A 26,850-nucleotide genomic window follows, 5' to 3' on the forward strand; every position below is an offset into this window, starting at 1 on the left:
ATAATAATAAATTATATAATACATTATCTAAGAAAAAAAGGAAGAAAAAAAGAAATCACACAAGCACTACATTGAAAAAGTGTGTGGTTCTCAAATGCTTTGAACAAGCGAGTTTGAAGTCCAGCGAATAAGCCTTTATTTGGAGGCAGCACCTTATGATAGTATTTGGTTATTAATTGTTTTTTTCCAGAACAGTATTACAAGACAATTAAGGTGTCATGACAACTAGGGATGCACAGATACTGATACTAGTATCTGTATCGGGCCCGATACTGCGCTCATGTACTTGTATTCATTAAAATGCTCCGATACCAATAACCGATACCATGCAGCGTGTGTACAGTGTTTGTGTCCAGACAAAGAAACACTAACAACAGAGAGTATAAAGGATAAAAGAGAAGGCTGTCTATGAAGTAAATGTATCTAATTAGTGGAATATTAAACAAAATATAGTAACGCTTATATAGCTGTGGAGCGCGAGCTGATAAGTGGAAAAACAAGCAGTGGATTGAACATGCAGCAGCACAGACGTGCGAGCTGGCCGAGCGCATCCCTTTTTCACAGATATCAGTGGAAAGTTTGTAGTTCAGTCGAATATGGAAATTAAAGTAAAACGAGGCATGTATTATTAACGTTAACTGATATGAGAGAGAGAGAGAGAGAGAGAGAGAGAGAGAGAAAGAGAGAGAGAGAACTTCTGTTGAATGCTCTTGGTTGCTGATAGTTCACTCAGCACACATGCATCATTTGGATTAGAACTAAATCGTATAGGCTATGCAAGTAAAACATGAACTGCTACTTGATTTATGTGTAACAAGATGTTCCCTACATTATTACAGGAAGGAGGTACAGTAATCACAACATTTTCTGTGCGCAAACATCCGAAGCGTTGCACCCTGAAAGCTGGGCATCAGACACCGCGCAAAAACTGAATTGAATTCTCTTTCACGTCTTGTGCTTGAACGGACGAATTCAGACTAAATTATGTAAAAACGAACGCCTTGGCAAGTATCCTAGTAAACATAGTCGGATATATCTTAAGTGAACTTAGACAGTTGAGAAATAAAATGTGCAACAGTATATTGGATCCGTGCATTCGGTCTTAAAGGGGCAGCAGTCTAATAAACCTGCTGCTCTGTTTTAATGTTAACCAAACAAAGGACAAAATCACTCACTTCTCTTGACTGAATAGGGCCTAACTTTTGTAACTTTATAAAGATCCATCTATTTTTTATTTATACAGTGATGAATATGCAGTGTTAGTGCTGGGCAGTATGACCAAAAATCCACATCACGGTATTTTTCTAAATTACACCGGTTTCACGGTATATGACGTTTTTTTTTTTTTTTTTTTTTAGCATGACTGGGTGTAAAACCCATTTTTCACTGAGTGAGAGAGGAAATACTGCAGTAGATTGACTTAGAATGCCCTATTTTACTGTCATGAGTGAATATTGTAGAAAAAAAATCCGCACTAGTATTTATACAGGTTTGCAAGGCTATTTACAAAGAGGTGCCAGCAGGAGGCGCTTTAGGAGCGGCAGAAATAGCGGTTTCCAGTGTTGCCAACTTAGCGCCTTTGTCGCTATTTTTAGCGACTTTTCAGACCCCTTTAGCGAAATTTTTTCAAAAAAGCGACTAGCGACAAATCTAGCTACTTTTTGGACAAACCTCAGTAACCTCCAAATGTTGCCAGCACAGTCCTGAGAGCGCAAGGTTTGCGTTCTCCTTGCCGTCACACACCTCTCTCTGCGTCCACCCTGTTCAGTGAATGGCTGAGAGAGGAGCAGCAGCACGGACGGAACAGACGTGAATGAGCAGTGTTGTTTCCACGGACTTATCACTTATCTTTTATTTTATATTTAAAGAATTTAGTTTGACCATTTTATTTTATTACTTCTGCTTATCACTTGTAATACTCACTATCACAGTGCTTTAGTTCACCCAGTTCCCGAACTCTCTCAATTCAGATAATTTTACACATATAAAAAATAGTCATTCAATAGCAACTCGTTGTATTGTCTAAACAGCTTTATTGGACATTCGGCTATATTATATTATATTATATTATAGTGTGTTATATTAAAATACAGTATGTGAGCATGATTTTAACGAGAAAAAACATTAGGCAGGCAGAACGCAAGTACGCCGTGATGACGTCATGAATATGCTAATTGACGTATGACGTCATCTAGCTACATTTAGCGACTTTTAGGGGAGGCGTTAGCTACTTTCCTTTGAAAATAGTTGGCAACACTGGCGGTTTCCCCGGTAACGGCTGTACACAAAGCAGCAACGCTCATCAACGCTGCTTTATCAGGAAAGATAAAGAAAGATTCAATCGTAATAACAAAGAAACTTTTCTAAAGACCGTCAGTTCACTTCAGATACATTCATATAAAAACACTCGCGCCACGTTTTGATTTTGAAACGTGCAGTGCTCATGTTTATTCAACGACGATCATTGATGTCAATGCCAACCACAAATAGATTTTACAAAAGGCTGTGTTGATATTGTGAACCAATGTATGGGAAACACTGTAATATAATTTGACAGCTATCAATTATAGTTTAACCTATCCATCTTCAAAGTCACGCTTAGTAACACGTGCATCACCACAGTGCAACAGTGAAAAAGGACCGTGCCGCGTTCCGATCGTTATTAATGCGACATACATTATTTTATTGCGGTATTTTAAAAATTCATATCATAACAAAAAATAAACACCGGTATTCGGTATGAACCGGTACACCGCCCAGCACTATGCAGTGTTATTTCACATTTGATTATTTTATTCGATTTCTGTACCTGAAAACTACTGTTAGACCTACCCGAAACCCCCCAAAAACACTGTTTATTTCATTTGTAGACTCTTTGTTCTATTGTATTTATTTGTGCTATTTGTAATTTGATTACTTGTTATTTTATTACTGACTGCTTTCTTGTCTTTAATAATGTTTTCAATTTACATTAATTAGGCTAGTAGCTTTTGCTGTAGAATCAAAATTGGAATAAAGAATTGTGATATTTCACTGGTATCTATCTAAACATTTGATCCACTGACCCAATCCTTAGCACTGAGCCCTTCTGGAGCAGCTATACATATGCGCTGTGCTATCAAATGATAGATAAAATATGATAGTAGCAGAAGCTCATGCAATACATTTTAGTAGGCTTAAATAAGAATGAACATAACTGAAGGAAATATATAGCTGCTAATCAAATTAAAGGGATAGTTCACCCAAAAATGAAAATTCTGTCATCATTTACTCACCCTCAAGTTGTTTCAAACCTGTATGAATTTCTTTTTTCTGCTGAACACAAAAGAAGATATTTTGAAAAATGTCTGTAACCAAACAGTTGATGGACCCCATTGACTTCCATAGTATTTTTTTTTTCCTACTATGGAAGTCATTGGGGTCCATCAACTGTTTGGTTACAGACATTTTTCAAAATATCTTCTTTTGTGTTCAGCAGAAAAAACTAATATGATCCATGTTCTTTTGGTTTCTCTACACAATATATTTAAAAATTACAAATGCAGTGAAAATACAGGTATCGGTAAGTACCAAAAAGGAAAGTATCAGTATCAGACTCGTTCTTGAAAAAGTGATAGTGCATCCCTAATAAAAAACCTTCCTGCATCTCGACTCCATTAGACGAGCATTGCACAACCTTGTGCCGTATGATTAATAAATTACTACTGCAGAAAATTCAGCGATCCACACCTTCTCACATGTAAAGAGTGTGTTATTTATACCAACAGGAGCATTAGCAACCAGTCATAGGCAGCGGCTGCAGTGAGGTTTACAACACTGACCAGCAACAATGCATCAGTTCATGTGGCGTCTGAATGGTGACCAGGACCAATTAAGCAATGGCGAGTACTCCCCTCAACACTACCCACAGATGAATAACGCGCTGTGGGGCAGGTGAGGCTTGAAGCCATTACACATCAATCACCAGAGCAGGACCTTTTGAAAGATACCAGCTGTCTTAATGGAAAAGGGAGGGAGAGAGGCAGGGAGGGAGAAAAATCAGCCATTTGTGAAAGCCGGTATAAAAAAAAGCTTCAGGGGTCTCAGCCAACAGCACCTATTTTACCATTTCCATTACTGCAATGAAGTCAAGGGGTGTGAGCCAGGAGGTTTTAAATAAAAATACATTTCTCCTTCAGAGCAGCGGATAAATTAGACCTTCTCACCCCTCCAACCACACAGTTGCTCTGCCACTATTAACACATCACCTCACAATGGGCACACAGCAGGGCTCTATTACAAAACACACTCCTTTTTCAACATTACTCTTTCATGCTGCATGTTTTATTCATCCTAAATCACTCTCCTATTACGCCAATAGGCCGACGCATTCATCTCTGTGATTTGAGGCAAAAGCCAATAAAGGGTCAGGCAACACAAATGCTATTTCCCCAAGACACCCGTATTGCCAGGTGCTTCATTTTAGGGCTGTAACGAACAATTATTTTTGATAATCGATTCATTATTTTCTGATTAACCCTTTAGTTAACCTACCAATAAATAACCGTAAACTGCCATTAATCTTTAAACATGTTTTCATAAAATAAAAAATAAAAAATACCAATGTAAAAACAAATTGGCAAGAATTAAAAGGCATCTATCAGTAATACAAATGACCATGATGGCTGCATTCAATGTCACTGTTTGAGATTGACAGCAAGGTGAGTCTTGAAATGTTTCTTTCGTTCAGCAGATTAAAGTATCCGCTTGAATACATCTGTATGAAGGAACAGCTGAAGACACAACCATATTTAGTGACAGTATTAAGTGGCGATGTCCATAACACCAAGAAATGTTATCACAATTGACAGCGTGTTATTAAACAAATGAGTCCAATCGAGCTGCAAGTTTATCCATCAGTTATTTTAAGCAACCAAAAATGACTTTTAATGCTTTGTTACAGAGTGCAGAGAGTATGTTTGAGACACGCGCCTAAATAATTTCTGTCTCCGTGAGTAAACTAAACCCATCATGACTATACAGTTCAGTGTGACTCTTACATTATATGACGTGGGGGACAACTAGTTGTCCAGTGCGGTTCCATTCATTCAGCGCGGGGTTGTCAAAAATGCAGCTGTGAGTCTTGAAAACGTGCAGGGGCCAGTACGGTTATAAAATGCGGTTATCACGCTTGTAAAAAACATAATGCTGCATGAAGACAAACATAGTAAGCGGCGCTGCCATACTAGCCATTAGCATTTGGTCTAGTTTTGTGTGACTGGATTAGGGATGAACGTAAAAAGTGTGACGCTTCGACGCATTCCACACAAATGATTGCATCGTTCCAACTGTAATTCATTTGCAAATTTAGTCGAAGAATGTTTATGATACATAAAGTCAATGAGCAGACAGCAGTGAGAGAGTGAGCGACACGCTTATATGGAAATGTTTTGGGAGATCCCCGATCACTGGTTTCAAACAGTGTATTACAAAATGCAGACATTTGACTGGCGAGAATTACCGAAAGCTTTCCAGATGGAAGTTGTGAAATACACGTTTGATGTAATTGTTTTCGGCGAGCGAGATTAGCCTTGGAACATATCAAACAAAACATTATCTGCAATACGAGTAACTGAGATTTATCAGACAAATGTCTTGTTCGAAGCTCATCCAAGAGAGCTACTCTGATTTCAACAAAGCTGTTTTCAATCTATTTTGCCAGAGCAAAAAGCTCAAGAAATAAATAAATAAATACAGACATCTGAAGCAGAACTCAAACAACAACAAAAAACACAGAAATCCATTTGATAACTCTCCACCAGATTTTAGTTATTGTTGATGAAAGCATCACACTGACTCCGTATTGTGTAAAATTATGACTTGCAGCAGTTCAATTCTAATAGTTTCACATGATCACACAGAACAAGCATGTATAATCCGTACTGAAATTCCTGACTCACACCATCGGCCTGCTAATAGCAGTCATCTTTATCTGATGGCACACATTTATTCTGAAACGGTTCCTGCTGGAAGAGATTGTCCTGACAAAAATGTAGCATACTCTAAATCTTAATGGCCACTACTGACTATTCCCAACAATTACTCAGTGCTCCTCAATAAATGTCTACTTTATTGATATGGACGTGTAGTACGGTGGAGGGCCCTCTCCACACAGGAACTGTTTTTACTGAGTTTTAAATTGTGTAGACAGGCTGATGGATCTTTAAGCATTACCACAGCCTGTTCCATTAAGTTAAATAATGAAAGAAAAGGCCTTCCTTCAAAGCATAACTCTATAAAGACTCATATTACACACAGCCTAACTCCTATGCATTCTGTTCCTTTAAAGTTGGAATAGGTGATTCTCTACAGAAACATTTTTTGTTATGCTGGTTGAAAGGCTCCTCATATCCTAATGTTAATCGGTCTAAATGTATTTTTACAAATATATATCGTCTGTGGAAGGTGTAGGACCATAAAATGTGAACACGTGTTATCTGTCAGTCAACGTGTGTTTGCATACCACTGCACAGCCTGTTCACGCAAACATCATACGTCATCAGCACGTTCACATACACTGTGCAGACAGAGCGAGAATGGCAGGCAAACAGTCGTTTACGTTCGTTATTGTAGTACTGTTACTCACTGTCCTGTAAAGTTTTCTCACCGGTGAATGACACATGATATAATCCAATTACATTGTCTGGTCATCTCGCTTCTGGTCTGTGCGCGTTCATGTGTTTTGGAGGAGGCCTGGCTTTGGAAATCGCACAGCGATTTGCAGGGAGGGGGGGATTGTATGCTTTCGATGCTAGCAGGCTAAAGCCAGGTCATTTCCCAGATCACCTATTGCACATTTAATGTAGCCTTCATGAACAAACATACTTTTGTGACTTCTGAGATCTTGTTAGCAATATCAATATGCTTATAAGGCTAATACATAATATATATGCTAATAAAATAAACCCCAGAGACCTGATTTGATATGATAGCAATAATACTTTCATATATGCACTTATACGTTTCAGGATAATGTTTATGTTATCTAATCAACATCTACCACTCTTCTTTAATATACTGTCGGATTAAGATCTCATGAGGGCATCTTTACGCAAAACACTGGCTGGAAATTAATTTGGTGCATCTCTGTAGCATGTAACTACACACGTTGATGATTTATATACTGAAATCAAGGGGCTAATCTGAGCCCTGAGGAGTCAGTAAACCAGAGGCTGAAGGCTAGGCTCCAAGCAATCCGAGTATGTGAGTAAGTGGTTGTGTACGAGTGTGTATTCCCTCTGCACAATTCCCGTAGGGGCCGGCTCCCCATCAGCACTTGTGTCTATTATCAGCATCGTGCCTGAGAGTAACTTCATTTCACACTGTAAGCCACAAACAGTGCAAACCACACTGAGGGCTTTCAGACTAGTTTGTCCGTGTGGCAGAAAGGGTGGGGGGAACGTCTGGACAGTCCATCACTGTGCTTTTAGCCTGGTCGTGTAGCCAACGAGCATTTCTAAAGGGAGCATCAACACTGGAGAAGTGCGAACACAAGAACAAGACAAGGGATAGTTCACAGAAAATAAATAAATAATAATAATCACGTCACCATTTATCCACATTCATGTTGTTCCAAACCGGTATGCCTTTCTTTCTTCTGCGGAACACAAAATATATTTTGAAGAATTTTTTTGTCCATACAATGAAAGTCAATTGGGTTCAGTGCTGTTTTGGAAACCATTGGCTTTCATTGTATGGACAATTTTTTTTCTTCAAAATACCTTGTGTTCCAAAGAAGAAAGTCACAAAAGGTTTGGAACGACAAGAGTCTGAATAAATGATTTTTTTTTTACATGAACTATCCCTTTAAAATATCCTACCAGTGGCCAAATTATATAAGGTAATTATTGATACAAAGAAAGCTGTAATGTCTCTTCACATTCAATAAAAAGGGAATGAGGTTATGCATATGAAATGATCAATACATATTTTGAGGTAGTATTTAAGGTGGGTAAACCTAGAATAACCGCCGATCCAGTGTTTGCAGAAGACACGCTCTTGGCTTGGCCTCTCCCGAGCATATGCGATCAATACTCAATCAATGGCAGATAAACACATACGTCACTTTCTAAATCTATCCTAGATAGAGAAGATATTAACATTGCACTACACCACCTTCTCTGATATGCTTTGATTCACAATACAATGAATCTAATGCGAATGCAGCAGTTTACAAAAGCCCATTCACTGTATCAAAAGATTCAGATTGTGCAGCAACGACGCCTGTATGGCGTCGCCGTCGTTGTATAGTGCATTATATGTCGTTGTATACTGCATTATATTATTACACGGCTCTGTGGAATAATTGATTCTGATTGGTCAATCGCGTCATCCAGGGGTATTTTATCCCCCGATAACAACCAGTAAAAACTGACAGCACATGGTCACCCAGGCAACTGAAGTCAGCGCTATACGCTTGCTAGTAACAGGTTTCCTTCATGGAAGTTGTGTGTTTGATGAGCTAATAAAATATTAAAAATCAAATCAATATTTTGTGTACAATTATTTATGTCATCTGGGTATCTCAGAATAAACCTCTTCAGAGTGATGCAAGACCCCTCCGCTTTGCGTCAGGGTTCTTATCGTCCTGTCTGGGTTTTTTATGTGATAACCAGCTGGATGTGCATTATCCCTTACTTATTATATATGTATTTCAAGTCTTTTTAAAGGCTTAGGTCTTTGCCTAGGTCTATTTTTGTTACCACACAAAAACAATCTGATTACTCAAGTCATCATCAAAATAATCGACCAATTACCAAAATAATCGTTAGTGACAGCCCTAAAAAGAAGATATCTAAATGTAGTCAATTGATCAAAAGCCTCATGGCAGCTCAGCCTGAGCCTCATTCACAGTGAAAGCAGGGAGGTCTCAGGGAAGCACTGGTCCTGACAGACACCCACAGAGAGGGGGGGCTCAGCTTTGCGTCACACTCCCCAACTCCCAACTAATCATCACATGAAACACAGGGCCTGGAGGAGAAATCTCAGCTCAGGCTTATTGTTCAGGACCTCATTTATTCTCGCTGCAACGTTATTCCAAACTCATCTTCGAGAACATAAGGTTAAAGATGATGAGGCCGCAGCGGCGATGCCATTAGGTCAATGCGTCAGACCATTTTCAGACTAAATTATTTAGTTATCTAGCAGTGGCGCTTTTTTTTTTTTTTTTTTTTTTTACACTGGCAACCGGCGGCAGATGGTCTCTCGAACAAGCCGGGCATTCAAAAACACGCGTAACGGCTCTGCCAAAAGCACCTCCACCCCAGATACCACAGGACGGTATTACCACTAATTAGGAGCGGCTTTTGTTTCTGGATGAGCCACCTCTCCAAACCCACAGCCTGACAGTCTTTAAGAGGCTCTAGTCTGAATAACACCCTCTTTGTTACACCACCTCTCCATTTAAGGCAACTCAGCTCAAATATAAATATAAACTTTCCAGTCCCATTTCCATTGCAAGCCACACAAAACACTGTTGTTTAAAGCGGATGAAAAAAAGTCTGCCTGAGAGATCCTACGGTGTCAAACCTTTGTCATCCGTGACATCTTTGAGAAGACAGGATGCTCAAATGTTTGGAGGAATATCAAATCACTGCTCTCTATAATACTGATGCAGTATAGTCCAAATGTGCAGCACTGTAAAAATGATTTGAGATTGTTTCCTTGCCTTGGAGCAGCAGGCAGGAGGGGAAGTGACTGGAGGGTAATGAAAACGCTGCTGAAACAAGCAGGATCAGAGCTTCCCTCTCCTCTCTGGACAGCTCATAAAACATGCATTGACTAGAACTATTACCATTCTGCCGTTTTAGTGCGGCGCGCAGCTCCCAGGAAGAGTGCACACTTATCAACCTATATACACACCAGACCTGCTGCTTTTTATTTTAAACATGTAGTGACGTAAAAGAGCAGCTGTTAAAAAAAAACAAAAAAAACAAGTGTTTACCAGAGGGAGGCATCTAAACAGCAGGCTGCCACTGCTCTCCGGGTTCAGGGTTGTGTTTAAAGCAGTGTACAGTGGCAGGCGGGAGATTAACTCGTAACGCATTCATGTGTGAAATGGAGACTTTATCCCTAACTGATAGTGTTACGAGGCTTCCAGAAAACACAAGCCTGATGATTTTTCATCATTTTGGAAAAACAGCCGTAATATATTAGATTACCGCTTGCAGCATTTTGGTACCTTCGCACAACACAGACTCTTAAAACACCCCGGTGTTTTACAACAAAGCATGGTGGGAGGCGGGAGAGGAGAGCGGGGGTCTGCCGTTCATGCAACGTGGCTTTTCTAGTCGAGCAAGCGCATTTGAAGTCAAAACGTTTCACAGAGGCACCAGGTTATAGTGTGATTATTGTAAAAGAGCTGATGGATAGCTTAAAAGGGGGATTCCCAATTTTTTTTTTTTTCATAAGATGAACCTCTTTGACCTAAAATATTTACTTCCTTGAGGAAATATATACAAACATACATACAGAGAGAGAGAGACAGAGGAAATATATACAAACATACATACAGAGACACAGAGAGAGAGAGACAGAGGAAATATATACAAACATACATACAGAGAGAGAGAGAGAGAGAGACAGAGGAAATATATACAAACATACATACATACAGAGACAGAGAGAGAGAGAGAGAGAGAGACAGACAGAGGAAATACAAACATACATGCATACACAGAGAGAGAGAGAGAGAGAGAGAGAGAGACAGACAGACAGACAGAGGAAATATATACAAACATACATACATACAGAGAGAGAGAGAGAGAGAGGAAATATATACAAACATACATACAGAGAGAGAGAGAGAGAGGAAATATATACAAACATACATAGAGACAGAGAGAGAAAATATATACAAACATGCATACATACAGAGAGAGAGAGAGAGAGAGAGAGAGAGAGAGAGAGAGAGAGAGAGAGAGAGAGAGAGAGAGAGAGAGAGAGAGAGAGAGAGAGAGAGAGAGAGAGAGAGAGGAGAGAGAGAGAGAGAGAGAGAGAGAGAGAGAGAGGGGGAAATATATACAAACATACATACATACAGAGACAGAGAGCGAGAGACAGAGGAAATATAAAACATACATACAGAGACAGAGAGCGAGAGACAGAGGAAATATATACAAACATACATACAGAGAGAGAGAGAGAGAGAGAGAGAGAGAGAGAGAGGGGAAATATATACAAACATACATACATACAGAGACAGAGAGCGAGAGACAGAGGAAATATATACAAACATACATACAGAGAGAGAGAGAGAGAGAGAGAGAGAGAGAGAGAGAGAGAGAGAGAGAGAGAGAAGAGAGAGAGGAGAGAGAGAGAGAGGGGAAATATATACAAACATACATACATACAGAGACAGAGAGCGAGAGACAGAGGAAATATATACAAACATACATACAGAGAGAGAGAGAGAGAGAGAGAGAGAGGAAATATATACAAACATACATACATACAGAGACAGAGAGAGAAAATATATACAAACATGCATAGAGAGAGAGAGAGAGACAGAGGAAATATATACAAACATACATACATACATACAGAGACAGAGAGAGAAAATATATACAACATGCATAGAGAGAGAGAGAGGAGACAGAGGAAATATATACAAACATACATACATACATACAGAGACAGAGAGAGAAAATATATACAAACATGCATAGAGAGAGAGAGAGAGAGAGAGAGAGAGAGAGAGAGAGAGAGGAGAGAGAGAGAGGAGAGAGAGAGTGAGAGAGAGAGAGAGAGAGAGAGAGAGAGAGAGAGAGAGAGAGAGAGAGATTGTTTACTTTATTAATTTAAAGCTTTATCAACTTGCAAATAGTTCATATTAACATGACATCCACTGTTTGGACCAAACAAAAAAAAACAATGATACATTTCAGAATATCTTCCAAGTTCCAAGAAAGAAAGCAAGTCAAGGGTTTTTTTGTGTGCACTATCCCTAACAAGCCTGAAGAAAAATAAAAGCCCCAAATTACCTTTATTACAGCTGGAAGTAAAAAAAAAACACTGTTACAATTTTCCAAATTAGTGAACAGGAATTCCTGCCACTTCTTTGCACAGAGCCTCCATTTCCCAAGAGAGCTGAATCAGACAGTGTAAAGGTACTGGAAATAGTCAATTTTATAGGTTTTAACAGTGTGCAATGATCACAGTATTATTCGGCAACTCGTACACAGGTTTCGCACTATTTAGTGAGCATTACAATTCCTTCCACAGCACGGTAAGGAATAAACCTCAGGGGGAAGGTTTGTGCGGGTCCAAGTTAAAATAGCTTGCAAATGCACGAGTAAGCTCATAAACAGAGCAAGCATGTTCAGCACAGAGCCACATTCATCCAAGTGTATACACATGTGTCAATCTAAATGAGTAGTCCATTGACTGCTGAGCAACTGTATTTTCCTCCAAACTGCATACTGGGCAGAGCTAATAAAAAGCTCGGCTGAAATGAAATGTGGCCTGACCTTTTCCGATCTTTCTTTCAGCCGCTCCTTTACGTGGATGTCCAGTCCCCCTCATGCATCACGCTGTTAAATAGGTTCCTTCTACCTTGCATCCCCTTAGCTGTGCTAACAGTATGGCGGAAAACAGAGCGACAACGAGACATGCTCTAAATCAAAGAGTTCTCTTTCGATATCAAGTGAAATATTATGTATCCCATTCAAAAGGACTTTTTAATTATTAGTAAAGCCTTACACAGCCATTTTTGTTTGCATTTTGTCTGGTTATCTTCTGAAAAAAAAACACAATTTGATGAAGATTTACTCTTTGTTACAAAGCCGAGCATCTTAATGAGCTGTTGAGCAAAGATAACACATCGCTCTATGGAGCCATCGCATGCTGTACATCTCTAACCCTCTGCAGCAACAGCAGATCAAAAATTCAATAATGAATGTGGAATTCCTGCAATTAATGTCTATGAGAATCCAAGCGGTTTGAAAAAAATACATCAGTAACCTGATTAATTTTATATAGGAATAATCTGTGATCAGCATTACCAAGTGAGCCCAAAAACAAATTAGATTTGAAGCTAAGAGCCCCATTGATCAGCAGTCATCTAAACCGACCATGAAAAGGGTTCGGTAATCCAATCCAGCCATTCGGAAGTGCCTGAGAGAGTTGCATCTCTACAATGGAAACATTCTGTCCACAATGTAATCCATTGTGTTCATTCGGCAAGCGTTTTGGAATCTGTTCGATTGCACTAAAACGGCCCAAATCATTGCTAGTATAAACAACGTGGGGAGGATCGTTTTTCAACTTGGCAACGGCTGCACCACTCCACTTCTAATGACATTTGAATGACCCATAGAAATAGTGATGCACAACTGTCAAAACACTGCCGCTCTCCAGAACATTCCACACAGTCTCGGTGTAACACCATGACTCAGGCAATAACTAGTTTTATTTTTTTCAAGTGAATATTTAATGGTATCCAGAGTAGATCCCTAGTGGCTTGTGCTTCGGTTGCAAAACAAAAAACTACATAAACTAAGTTCAGTAAAAGCAGTTGCCAACAACTATACTCATTAACTATTCAAGCCAATGGGAATGGAAAGATTATATATTCGCTATTGAGAAACACTCAAGACTGTGAGCTTTGTCAATTGATAAATTGTTAAAGGAATCAGACAAATATTAGGATAATCTTACAACACTTCGCTTCAAGCCACAAGACTCTCTGCAGCCATTTTACAAGCCAGTGCCAAGGCACAATACCAAATTCCCTTTGAATATACAAGGCGATTCTCAGAAAGACAAACACGTGAATGAATCAACAGCACGTACACTAATAACCTTGGGCTATCTAACCGTTCCTTTGGTTTATGGAACTGTATAACGTATAAATAGCAGATCCATTTCTCCCCAGTCTGTTAGGGCTCTATTTCAGCTTCCCCGTCATTAAATATTTATCCTTGCGGAGTGGCGGATTGTACTGAGGTGATAAGCACTTAGGAATCCAAATTTTTCAACCCTCCCCCTCCACCCATTTCCCATGTCTTTAACCCTTTATTTCCCCCTATATGCAACAGAGACGTTTATTCAAACAGATTATCTAGAAAAGCTCCTTTAATTGACACAGGACGGGACTGAAACAGTGCCCACATTACCAAAGGAAAAGGCGCTCTGCTGGTTTTATCAAGATGGAAATCTTTTTTTAAATACCAAAAGGATGAAATCACTTGATTTGAGGAAGACCCCTTCCTTTGTAGAGAAAGTTAAAGAGGCCGGGCCAGAGGAAGTATTCCTGACACAACAAATGAACACCCAAGCTGAAACAAAATAGGATACTTAGCTTTGCCAAATATGGAATCGTTGTTCATAGCAAATCAAACATAAATTTGAGCAGCACCTCTGCTTGTTGCTGCTGCTTGTGTGAGTGTTTGGCTCAGGTTGAATTTGGCATCTTACAGCATATAATGATGAAAAGATTTCATGCCTCAGCCTTGTGGGTGGTTGCTGTTGGGTGTGAATGCATCTCTAGTGGACCCTGCATGCTTCAAAAGCTTCTAGGACCGACCTACAGTACTTCACAGGTATTCTTGGATGGACAAAAAAAACATTTAAGGCTCAATAGGGAATGGCCTGCCAGAGGAATGGCAGTTCAAATCGGACAGGCTGAATTCCAAACAGAGCCTCTACACATGGGCTAGTAGCTCTCCACAAGACAAGAAAAGAGATCTAATGAACTTTAGTGAATACCTTAGTTCACACACAGCCAACTGCACGTGGAAATACATAAAATTCTCTCTTTCTATAAATATATGTGTGTATGTATATATCTAAGATAGATATATATAGATAGATATAGAGATAGAGAGAGTGAGTATATATACACACACTTATGACTTGACTTATAAACACACATACACACGATTTCTAAAGCTGTAAAAAAAAATTTAAAATCATGAATCATTCACAACTCCACCCTATTTCTCAGCATACAATCATTTGCATCTTTGTATGCTTTACAGATACTGCACTTAATGCACTGTGTTTTAAAACTACTATTAGGTAAACACTGCATTACTTTACGTTAATACAGAAGAATGGCTGTAGTTTACTGTAGTAGAGCAGCCAGAACAGTGTAATCTAATTTTTACATGAATGGAGAGGTCATGGTGTATTTAACTGATGATGTGTCACACAGATGACTAACACTGGCCCGACGGTGAACCGCACCGTGACCCTGCGAAAGCCATGATCCTGCATAACCCTGTGGGCTCTGAAGTGCAGAGACACATACTCACTTTTTCCACTACAGTAAATACAGTAGAATCTAATGGCGAATGAATAATACACTATCTTAATGATTCTCACAAACATAACCAATTGAGATCTGATAAGGAAAAGAGAGTTTCAAATGTCTCTAAATGGATGCAATAACTGTCCTATCCCTGATAGAAAGTAGTGCTATCAAGTGGGAATGTAAATATTCAATAGCTCTGCTTAATGGCGAATGGAGTGGGATTGTGGTGTATTGCCACAATAGAGTATAATTTCCCTCCTGCTCTGATGGAGCCACTTCACTCTGATGAAGAACAGGAGCACTGAGCTGATTCTATGACCACAGTTTGTGTTTCCACCCCCCTGCGCTCCTTTTTGTCCTCCAATGACACACGGCACAACAAGCTTGTAATTTTCAAACGTTACCATTCAGGTCTCATTGATTTATTGTAATCGAAGATGATGTGAAAGGCTACGACAAATACGCAGCCTGCTCCAACAAGGGTAAACAAACAGCAAAGGTCTCAGTGTACGGCGAGGTTTTAACCTCGATCTGAAATCCCCCGTTCATTAATGCGGCGTTAACAGCCGGTTACGGCCAGTGAAACCGCGGTAGCAAAATCAATTACCTCAGCAAGTATTGATATGTCTCGCGGCCTGTTTACAATTTAATCTCTAACTTGTCAGAGCCATTATTTTCCTAATCACAACTCCAGCTCTTCTGCGCCTTTGTCTCTGGCTCATGTTTAAGGGAACAAAAAGGTCATAAGCTTGAGCGCTCCCCAGGGCTCAGCCTGCCACTGCTGTAATTATTCCTGAGCAAGAGATGACAAATGAAGTGGATCAAATCAAAGGTGTCAGTAGCTCTTATGACACCAGCCCAGTCGCACAGGTTAAAACAGAGGTCAAGCTAAAAGGAAAAACTAGTTAATGCCGCCCTACAATAATTATGTGCGAAGCCTCTTAAAGTGACAAACTCTTCATTATTTCTCACTAGGATAAATGTTTAGAAAATACATTCCTACATCCATTCTATTGATGGGGCATTCAACCGCAGGAGATAAATAAAACAAACAATCAAAAAAACTCCCAGTGACGTGTCCGTTACTCAAATTGCATCCAATCACAATAGCGGCAGAAAATATCCTCAGGAGCCGATACTAAACTAGCTAAAACGATCAGCGAGGATATCATCATCAAACTCGCCATTTGTATCTTGGCCAGTAATCACTGAGGAGCGGAGGCTGATGCATTATTTACTGGCTAATGTATAATTCAGAGCCAACAGCAGATTTAATGCATAAATAAAGCTGTGATACACCTGCTTTAAATGTTTACTCACCAAAATAAGATCTGAAACTACAAGCATGTCACGCGGTGCCTTTGAAAGTTTGAAACGTGTCACTCGTTTCTTTCTTTTTTTTCATCTTGGGTGACTAAAAGTGAAAATGGTTTGCAGGTGGCGAGACCCGCGACCTGCTTTGTTTACCTCCTAGAAACATAAACGGAGATCAAAACGAGACACTCAGATGTCTAAGCACAAAATCTCAACTACTTAATTTAAAACACAGGTCTGCAGGCATGAGCTAGCGTGTTTGTCTTTCAGCGAACGCAAACACTGTAATGAGAAGTGAAGGACGTCCATGTCCAAGTTACTCATTTCTGATCCAAAGCAATTCCATTGATGATTCTTTCATATGATAATATTGTGGCAGAAAATAGAGGCTATTTTGAAAATAATTCAATTTGTTCATTCCTCTTTGCAGCTGTTTTCAAAATGTAATGGATCATGGCAGATTTCAGAGGAAAGGTTAGCAAACAATACATTATAAACAGAAAACAAGCACACGAAATTCTTGTTAAAAGGTTAATTACGCTGCTTCAGGGAACCGATCTTTTGACGTCAAACAAGTCAGTCACAATTCCCTACAGGCCACGCTATTGACCCCTGTGCTGAGGCTGGCCTACTTAAAAGACAGTGATAAAGACAGACAATATTCCAACAGCATCTAAAACACCCTGTGGATTAATCAAGTCAAAAACACATTTAAAATGGATATCATCGTGATACTGTTGGATGTTTCCTATTTTGCCCTGTTTGCACTTAATTGGAGGATATGCATGCAAATGGATGTCCGAAAAACATACAGGTTTTTCATACTATTATTCCAAATTCATAAATTATTTCAAAGCAACCCACAACATACACTGTATCATTCAAATGTTTGGGGTTGGTAAGATTTCTTAACGACGTCTCTTATGCTCACCAAAGCTGCATTTATTTGATAAAAAATATAGTATACCGCTTTATTATGAAATATTATTACGATTTAAAATAACTGTTATACTTAATATATTTTAAAACAGAGTCCCAAAAAAATTAAAATAACCTTCGTAACATTGAAACACCACTTTTTTTTTATATATGTGGTCAACGAAATAAGGCCACATGATTGTCATCATACGGTCTTTCATTACAGGCATATAACTTCATTCTTAACCTTTTCCCTCATGCACTCATATTTCTCTAGATGAGGTAATTATTTTCACAGCCGCAAACGTTTCTGGACACATAGCCTACATTCAACTACTTGATAATGAAACTATTTATACACTAACAGGATGAGTCAAGGACTGAAATCTAGAGTGCTGTTTTCTTCTGCCAGCCGTTAAAGATTTCACTAAAGGTTTATTTGATCTCACAGAGATATAGTTTGATCCATCAAAGCAATCATTATTCGACAACAACAGGCCTGGCTTATAAAGAACAATACGCATATTGTGTCACACAAAGACAAATCATCACCTGGAAAAAAAATTACCAAAACAAATCCCCTGCCCTGGAACAGCCGATGTAACTGAAAAGTACTCCGCAATCTGCCTTAAAATGGCTGATTAGTCCATTATTAATTAAAAATACTTTAAAATGAAATATTATTCTAAAGAAATCAACATGCCTGACTTCTGAATACAGATGACATTTCTTGGCTTATTATGTTTGCAGCATTCCCATGCATCTTTTCAGCTAAAAATAGTTCCTCTCTGTGCATATAGTTTTTAAGATAGATGTGGTTCAACTGGACCTTACTAACAGTGTAGCATGACTAACATAAAGATCTTGAGTGCTTGTCCACCACAATTAATCACAGTATTGTGATAGTTTGAAAGTCAGAAATTAAATTCTATGATACTTTTGTATTTTTGAGCTTGGCATTTAAAAAATGCATCAATTTTCATTGTATGGACAAACTGCCTAAGGACATTCTGCTTCCCTTTGTGTTTCATGTAAGAAAGATAACAATACTTAGTAGGAATGGAATGACGATGAGTAAAATAATGAAAGAATTTCCATAACACACATATTGCAAAAAATTTGGATATTTATGAATCGTTGCAGGACAGATTGTGCTTCATTCCAGCAGTCTAAGAAATGTATATCCTTTCTAAGCGAGAAATGCTTCAACTCAACATACTTTTCAAGATGAAAGCACTTGAGTGAGGACTGCATTTTTATAATATGTTTATCACCACAGAGAGTGTTTCTCTACAAGGACAAGGACAGAGTGAATACTAGTAAGGGTGTGCAGGCATAAAAGACTCCATCTGACATCCCTAACAGAGCAGGAAAACAGTGGGGCCTATGGGACCCCCAACCTCACTTTATGACCATGTGCTGAATTAACAGGTCCAGATGTCCCCTCTCACTTAACATGTGCGAGACATCTCGAGCAAAGGGCTCAGCTGCTTTAGGGCTTATTAAAAAAATATCAATTTCAATTATACCCATTAACTTCTCGCGCTCCTCAGGTTTACATTTATTTGACATCAACAAGGCCAATTCTCGCCCAAGATGTATGTTTAATGCACAAACCGACCGATCGAAGTTTATCAGGTTAAATTCATCATCTACAAATCAACCACCTGGGCATGGGTCGACTAAACGGAGGAATGAACAACAAATAAGACAAAGAGAGTGTCGCTGAAGCCAGAGGAATGAGTCAAACAAAGACGAGCCTATTACCAGACAGATATCAATCTGCTCTTAGTACTTGCTGCTGTGGAAGCATTCAGACAATTCAGCTGCTTGGGCTGTTTATAGTTTGACAGTGTCAGGTCTCTTTGTCACTAGGGCTATGAGCAAGGCGCCTGTGGTTACTGTATCTATTATCAAGGGGAAAGTGCCAACACATTCTTGTAAACAAAGGAGAGTCTACCTACAAGTTCACCGAGACAAAGCCCAACCTGAAAATGCTCGAGGCGACCATTCAAAACAATCTGAGCTGTTCTCAAATCTCTTTCAGAAACAAATTTAGACTAATAATAAGCTTTCAGTCAATCACGCATTTTGCTGAAGGTTTTCCCACGATGCAATGCAAAACGTGATGTTAATTACCTCTGCCCTTTCTCCAATTCATTAAGCATAACATTGCATAGCTCGGCCCGCGTTACGGATGCGGCACTGTTGAGGCCTCTCTCGGCAGACGGAGGAGAAATGTGCGACGTAACACCAGCCAATTCTATCATGCGAGCAGATTAAATAACATGCCTACCCAAGCCCCGTCAAACATTCAGCAGCCACCGCACGCCAACTGATCAGCTACAACACACTCTATGAAGAAACCCCTCCGTCAGCCCTGCCACACCGCCTTTGATCCGAGTATCGCCCGTTTGATGCTTTTAAGGTGGAGGATAACACAGAACGCATCTCGAAGATGTGAGTAATTCAATTTAACGCGAAAGGATGAACTATCTTTTTTTTGCAGGGAAAACACACAGGCTAAATGTCATTGTGCGCTTAGGCATTAAACATTTAGTAGTCATTCTCGGCTGCTCAAGCAAAGAGGCAAGCAGTTGTTAAGGGAGAAGAATGACACAGTTAATCATACACCCACACGCTGCAAATGAAGGCCCGACACTAAGATGTATAACGGACATGAAAACATACAGTATTCACCAGTCATTTAAAAAGAGCAAGAGAACTCAGTCATTGAGCACATTTACATACACACCGATATGCTGATAACATAAAAAAAATCTGCTTAATTAATCAGCTGAATTAACATGATGTCCCAGCTTAAATGCAAACCAATACCCAGCAATGCCAAAAACAGGTTATTACCCAGTAGTGACGTCAACACCTAATCTTTTGTGTATCTGACTCCAAGTACTACATTTTTTTATGTTAAATAAATAGACAGTACAAGCAAAAAAGAGTCTGAGTTTGCGATATATTTCTTCCTCCCCTACCGCGAAACGCTCGCTCTGTCTGGATGCGCTTGCATCCGTAGTAAGGAGACTTTGTTACATCACATACACGCACTTGAATAATATGTCATGTGTAAACCGGGCGAAATCAAAGTAAGGGCCAAAAATCTCGCTGTGACAATCAGTTTATGACATTTGTGACCTAACTCTGATAAAGGAGTCTTTTACATGACCATATGCATTGTCAGCTTATTTAACATAATTGGGTTAAGAATAGGGATGTTTTTCCCTAACCTGTAGTGTCTGTGACCCATTAAAAATAACTATTTGTTTTCCAGGGGTAAAACTTTTCATGCGCAAATGGCAGCACAAAGGACATGAGGATTTACACATTGTCACATCACACACCTGTAGCGAGAAAAATTAAATAAAATCATATTTATAAATGTGCAAAATATTTCACTTAAACAATTTACAGATTAACAAAATGAAAGAAAATAAACTGCGACAAGTATTATTTGCCGAGTTCCGTTCCAAAAACAAGATCACAGAAAGGAAACAGACGGCAGAAAGCACCATCCTGTTAGTTTTCTTTATTTTACAAAAGCACAATGTTTTGCTTTTATTGTGGGTGTGCACAAATTAAAGTAACTTTACAGTTTTGAATGATGTCTTACTCTTCTGTATGACCATAAATGAGAGTTTCCAAGTTGTTTCCACTGTTACAAGGAAACAATTCAAGTGATTGCGCAGACGTGCACACACACAACCTATCAGTTCTAGCATTGCTACCTTGACATCGCAGCCTGTTTAACATCAAAATAAAATAGTCAACCAAACATATAAAAAGTTGCACTACTCAATTTAAAGAGTCTGTAATACAATCTGTGTCGTTCAGCGTGGGCCGTTTTTTCATTCAAAAACTAAATTTTATACATGTAGCAAAAGTTTTCAAAATATCGTAAAAAATAAGCCTACTTTAAAAAATTACTTTTTAAGCCGTTTAACCAATATTATTAATCGGTCAATATTCTTACCGTTGGTTAACCAGTTAATTACGAGCATCCCTAGTTAAGAACCTGCGTGTAAACACACTCATTCACTAGAGATCACAAGGAGGAAATCACATAATGCCGCCTAATTAGCAGTATTCAAAACTCAACACTTTAAAAAAGGGCGGATGAGTGCTACAAACATACAGGCTGCTTTCAAATATTAAACTTGCCATCCGTGCATTTTAAAGTAATCTAGCTCAAACAGGTTTCCCTGAATGTAACAAAAGACAATGAAAACATTCTGTTCCTTGATGTAGTCTTTAGTTCCTCTGCAGGAGACGCTTCACTAAATGTTTGATTTCTTTCACCTCAGGCTACCCTCAAAGCCATGGCATGTGTAACGGGGGTTTATAAAAGCTTTTCTTCTCTCTCTCGCTCTCCATTTTCTATGAACCAAAGGATTAGGACAGATACTCTGTACATAGATGTTATGATTACAGATTATTGATGTCTGTGTGTCTCCAGACTGGTCAATTCCATCTTTTAGCAATGTTTAATCCTAATCTTTGTGTTTTTGGTGTGACCACTAATCTCTGATGTTGGGTTTCTAATTTTGGGTAACCTACAAAACTACTTGTACATTGTGATTGACCACCTCTAAGCTTTAAATACACCAATTACAATGTTGCTGCACAACTGGGGAGGAAAAACATCCCAGTGTGGGGGATGATTACTTTTGGCCACAAAAGAGTGGGCCCTTCTTAGCACAAATAGCTACATCTCTTACATATGCAAAGTGAGAAAAAAAGTGGCATGGATCCTTTAAAGCTAGCTAACCCTAAGAACTGAACATAGTCACGTGTTCTTTCAAGTATCCAATACTCCAAAGAGGATATACAAGATGCTACCACCACATGTACAGCATGGAGAACAAGATCAGATAAGGCAAGCTGTGACTTTTCAACCTTCACTCTTAAAAATAAATATCCTTGGCATCTATGGTAGTTCCATAAAGAACATTAAATATCCATAGAACCTTTCCATTGTTCAAAACGTTCTTCATAATAAGAAAAGGTTTTTAGATTATTAAAATGTTTACCACACCAAAGAAAAAGAAAAATGTTTCTTTTATGAACTGATCACTGAAAGGTTCTTTGGGGAACCCAAATTGTTCTTCTATGACATTACTGTGAAAACCTTTTGGATCCGCTGTTCCAAAAGTACAACCCCTCTTCACCAACAACACATCACTATGAGCTTGGGAGGACCATAACCGGCCATATTTGTTGTTCCCATGACAGGCCATGGTTCATGAGTTTCAATTTAACAAAGGGAAGTTAGGCAGACTTGGCTGTCCCACAGTAGACTCCAACTGGTCAGGCAGGTCTACCAAAAGCTCTCCTCCCCTGCTCCCAGGGTTTTCAGTAAACAAAAGGTCCCTTCCAACATGTGAAGGAAAGCACAGGATTGGGGTCATAGAAAACACACTGTAGTGATGGTGTTTGATAATACTAAACACTGAGATAAACAGCATGCTTATGTATTGAAGATCCTCATTCCTCAGCACCTCCAACTTTAAATGCACCATTTATGCTGCTACCAGAGCATTAATAATTCACTTAATGCTTGAGTTCCTCACTTAATACAATGGAAACAAACAGAAGAACTACACAGAAGATGCAAGTTAGAAGGCTGAAACTTGATAGAGTACTTACTAGAAAGTCATAAAACATCCTAAAAAGATTACACACTGCTTGTCTCTTTCAACAGCGAGAGCAAAAGTGAAACATGCAATAATAAAAAAAAAAAACAGGCTGCTGCTTTCAACTTCTGAGCCTGTAGCAATTGCCAACATTCCATCTCTATCCCCCCATGTACCTTCCCACCCACTCAAGACCTCTAAACTCCCTCTGTCTTCTTTCTTTTTGTACATAGCCAATGTCGCCAAGGCACTACTCACCCGCCAGTATGATGATCTAAGTTCCTATTGGGCTGCTGCAAACAACTTCAAACACAATTCCACGTCTGTTCGTTGAAAATGACCCAGCCGAACTTCTCGGCCTGGGCCAAAATCCAAGAAGCCGAGGGCTGAGCACTATCACGTAGATACTTTATCCTGAGAGAGCCGCTGTCCATACAGAGGAGAAACGGGGCAAATGCCTCAACAAAAGACGACCTCGCTTTACTAATTTATTCGCATTCGGACCGCCCGGGGACTCGTTTTCTGAACGTATGCGGTCCCCCCTCCTCCTTTTCGCTGTGTAATAACTCCAAAAGCTTGAGTTTGTGGAGGGTAGGAAATCAGTGAGTTCGGCGTTTACAGACTCCGCTTCCTTTTTCACACACGCGCGCGCTCACACTCACGCGCTCCCTCGCTCTCTCCTCGCGCTTTCTTTCATATGCACACACAGCACGTTCGCTCTTTCTATCTCACTCTCTTTCTGTAGAACCCCCTCCTCCTCCTCTTCAGCTGTTCAACAGACGCATCCACATGGCTGACCTAGTCTTTCTTTATCCAGACACTAGTGAAGGAGAATTACCCCCCTCCCCTCCACCACACACATACACATACACACACATACACACACACATACACACCACTTCTAAAAAGCGAGCAAAACAAAAACACGGACTGGATTCGTATGATTAGCTGCGACATATGATCGGACGGGAGTCGTGATTGATCTTAAACCGTGGGGGTACGGTAGAGAAACTGCATCGGTAAGCAAGACGTTGAATCCTGATTCACACGGCTGCTGTAAGGAATATTAATGTCCATGCTGACGACTCCACCTTATGTAGCACTGATAATAACAAATAGATAATCATAGAAAACACACGCCAATCCTACCGTTCAAATAAGCCACAGATTCCGGCTATTGATTTTCAGTGTCCACTGTCCAATAATGAACGCCCCGTTTTTATTGCCGTGCTTCGCTGCCAAATGATTGGGACTGAGAACAAAACAACCAGTGAAAATTACACATACATTGTGCGTTGGTGCTCTCATTCTCATTTGCATATTCACATAATGAATTAATTACTCCGATTCCCTCCGCCCAACGTGGAAGCAGCATGTATTCACAATTGTGCATTTAAAAAGAAACGTGCATTCTTTGTTGCCGATTTTGTTTCCATGCAGAATCCAAATAATTTAACAATTGTGATAGCAGAATTGCTAAAAGGATGCCAGAGATGTCAAACATTAAAAAAATCAATGTAGTCCACTTTCTAAAAAAATTTGATTTAATGATTCTGGAAATGTCAAGTCGTCTGATCAAGTAATAAAATATTTCCCTTACACTTACACTTGAATATATATTGGAATAAGGTTTCAAACTTAATTTTTTTTTTTTTTTAAATCACCTTTTAATTATAACATGTCAATGTGATATAACAAATAAGCAACCTTGTTTAAATAAAATAAATATGTATAAATAAATGTATAATATAATGTATAAATAAACAAACGACCTCACAGTCATGTGGGTCTAAAGCAGTCCACTGTTTTCTTATCACAGGACAGAAAAGTAACTTCCTGCATATTTGTTCACCTACTTTTTTCTTTTTTGTCCTCTCTCTCTATCTCTTAAATCTGAGCAGTAAAACCAACAAGACATGTTTGACGTTAGGCCTCCACAAAACAAGTGAATAAAATGGCTTTTAATTCAGAAATGGTAAACGTTCATATAGCAGATACTAATGACATGTTTTATGTTGTAGAATATCTCACAATCTAATAAACCAACACACACATTCTTAACAGTAAGAATAATTTTCTCTCCACCAACATTATATTTGCGGAGGCAGCTAAGATCAATAGGAAGTGAGTTTGGTGTACTGCAGGCCCTTTATTGTGCTGCAAACCATGTAGCCTGTCAGGTTTTCAAAAGGAGGAGGTGTCCCTAGTGATCCCAGTGCTGGCAAACGCTTTCCAGCTCCAGGGGAGCCAGAGACAGTGTGACTTCTGTTTCTCCTGACAATCCTTAGCTCTGCCATGCACCCACACGTACACACTTACACACACACACTCACTCACACCCCAGCAGGCTACCTCCTCCCCTCTTGGAAAGCGTTTGAGCTTCACATTCAGGCGTATTTATTACATTTACTCAAGTGCATCCATATTTATCTCCCCGAGCCGCCCTGATAGCACTTACAATGTGCCCAACAGGAAACCTGAGTCACTTGCTTATGCGAGATCCTCTCTGTGGCACAGGGAAGATATTTAGAGAATGCAGTTTTCAAAGAGATACCAATCACTGCTATCAGCCAATGGGAGATTAGCTACTGGCTCATGAGAAAAAAAACACAACAATGAATTTGACATGGTGGCACACAGTTAATTAGTGCTCAGAAATGAATCACGACGGAAGGTGCGTGTTTGCGAGCCATGCGGGGAATGCCGGAACAATGTATAGATCTTGTTCATTCGAGGAATATTAAATCATCATTATGTTATGTGCAAACAAACATTTCATCTGGATGATTGACATTCATGATCGGCATGGTAAAGCATGGTATTTCACAAAATGCACTCAGTAACATAATCAAAACCACCCTGATGGCTCTAATAAATTCTCAACTAATGCATGCTGTAAAGTGCTCAGCATTCTGACAGATATATCGAGCAGCGCGGAAAACAAGCCAGGCGTTTGGGAGAAATGTAAGCCGTTCGGAGTCGCTTTACGAGACTGAAAAGGGAACCAAAATTGTGAATGCTTAGCATTTCATGCACTCAGATGGCTGTTCCGCAGGCATTCGCAACAGCAGATGAGATCCCATTATCAGGCAGACGAGAACTCCACCTCCAGGATTTCACAGCTCCTCTGTTTATCACATGGCCCTGTCAAGTTGGGCACCATTAACCGATAATGAAAGGAGACAACCGGTGCAGTTACAAGCAAAGCATTCTGCATTCTACAGGCCTAAGCATGTATCTAGGAAGCTGACTATGTCTATTCAGTTCTTCTCTGCATTCAATACCCATCACAATGCCTCAGCTACTGTACCCTGACCCCTTCACACCACTGTATTATTGAAGACTTTAGCTTGAGATGACAAGAATTCAAGGAATATTACAGGTTCAAAATGAGGTAAGCTCAATCTACAGCGTTTGTGGCATGAAACATTTATTTTGACTTGTACTTTCTTTTATAAAAAAAAAAAAAAAAAGGTTACAGTGAGCCACAAACAACAGAAATGAATGGGGCCAATCTATAAACGCTAAAATACTCACTGTTTCAATAGTATCGCTACACAATGTAAACTATATTTGTATTAACATGATTTTAGTGTGGGGAAAAAAATCACTTAAACTTTTTGGAGTAAAGTTATACACAATTTAAATTTGTTGCCATGATAACATAACACCTAAAAC

General features: G+C 39.3%; 1 protein-coding gene across 2 annotated transcripts in view; it reads right to left on the reverse strand.

Moving 5' to 3' along the window:
- Positions 1-24,026, reverse strand: part of rerea (arginine-glutamic acid dipeptide (RE) repeats a) — a 108,585-nt gene extending 84,559 nt beyond the window's left edge. Inside the window, exon 1 of one of the 2 annotated variants that reach the window (XM_082144752.1) lies at positions 23,431-24,026. The gene's annotated coding sequence lies outside the window, so the exon portion shown is untranslated. The remainder of the gene's footprint in view (positions 1-23,430) is intronic. The other variant, XM_082144751.1, reaches the window with a different exon arrangement.
- Between the last annotated feature and the right edge of the window lie 2,824 nt (positions 24,027-26,850).

Source organism: Leuciscus leuciscus, assembly GCF_965113295.1.
Source record: "Leuciscus leuciscus genome assembly, chromosome: 18".
NCBI classification, from domain to species: domain Eukaryota; kingdom Metazoa; phylum Chordata; class Actinopteri; order Cypriniformes; family Leuciscidae; genus Leuciscus; species Leuciscus leuciscus.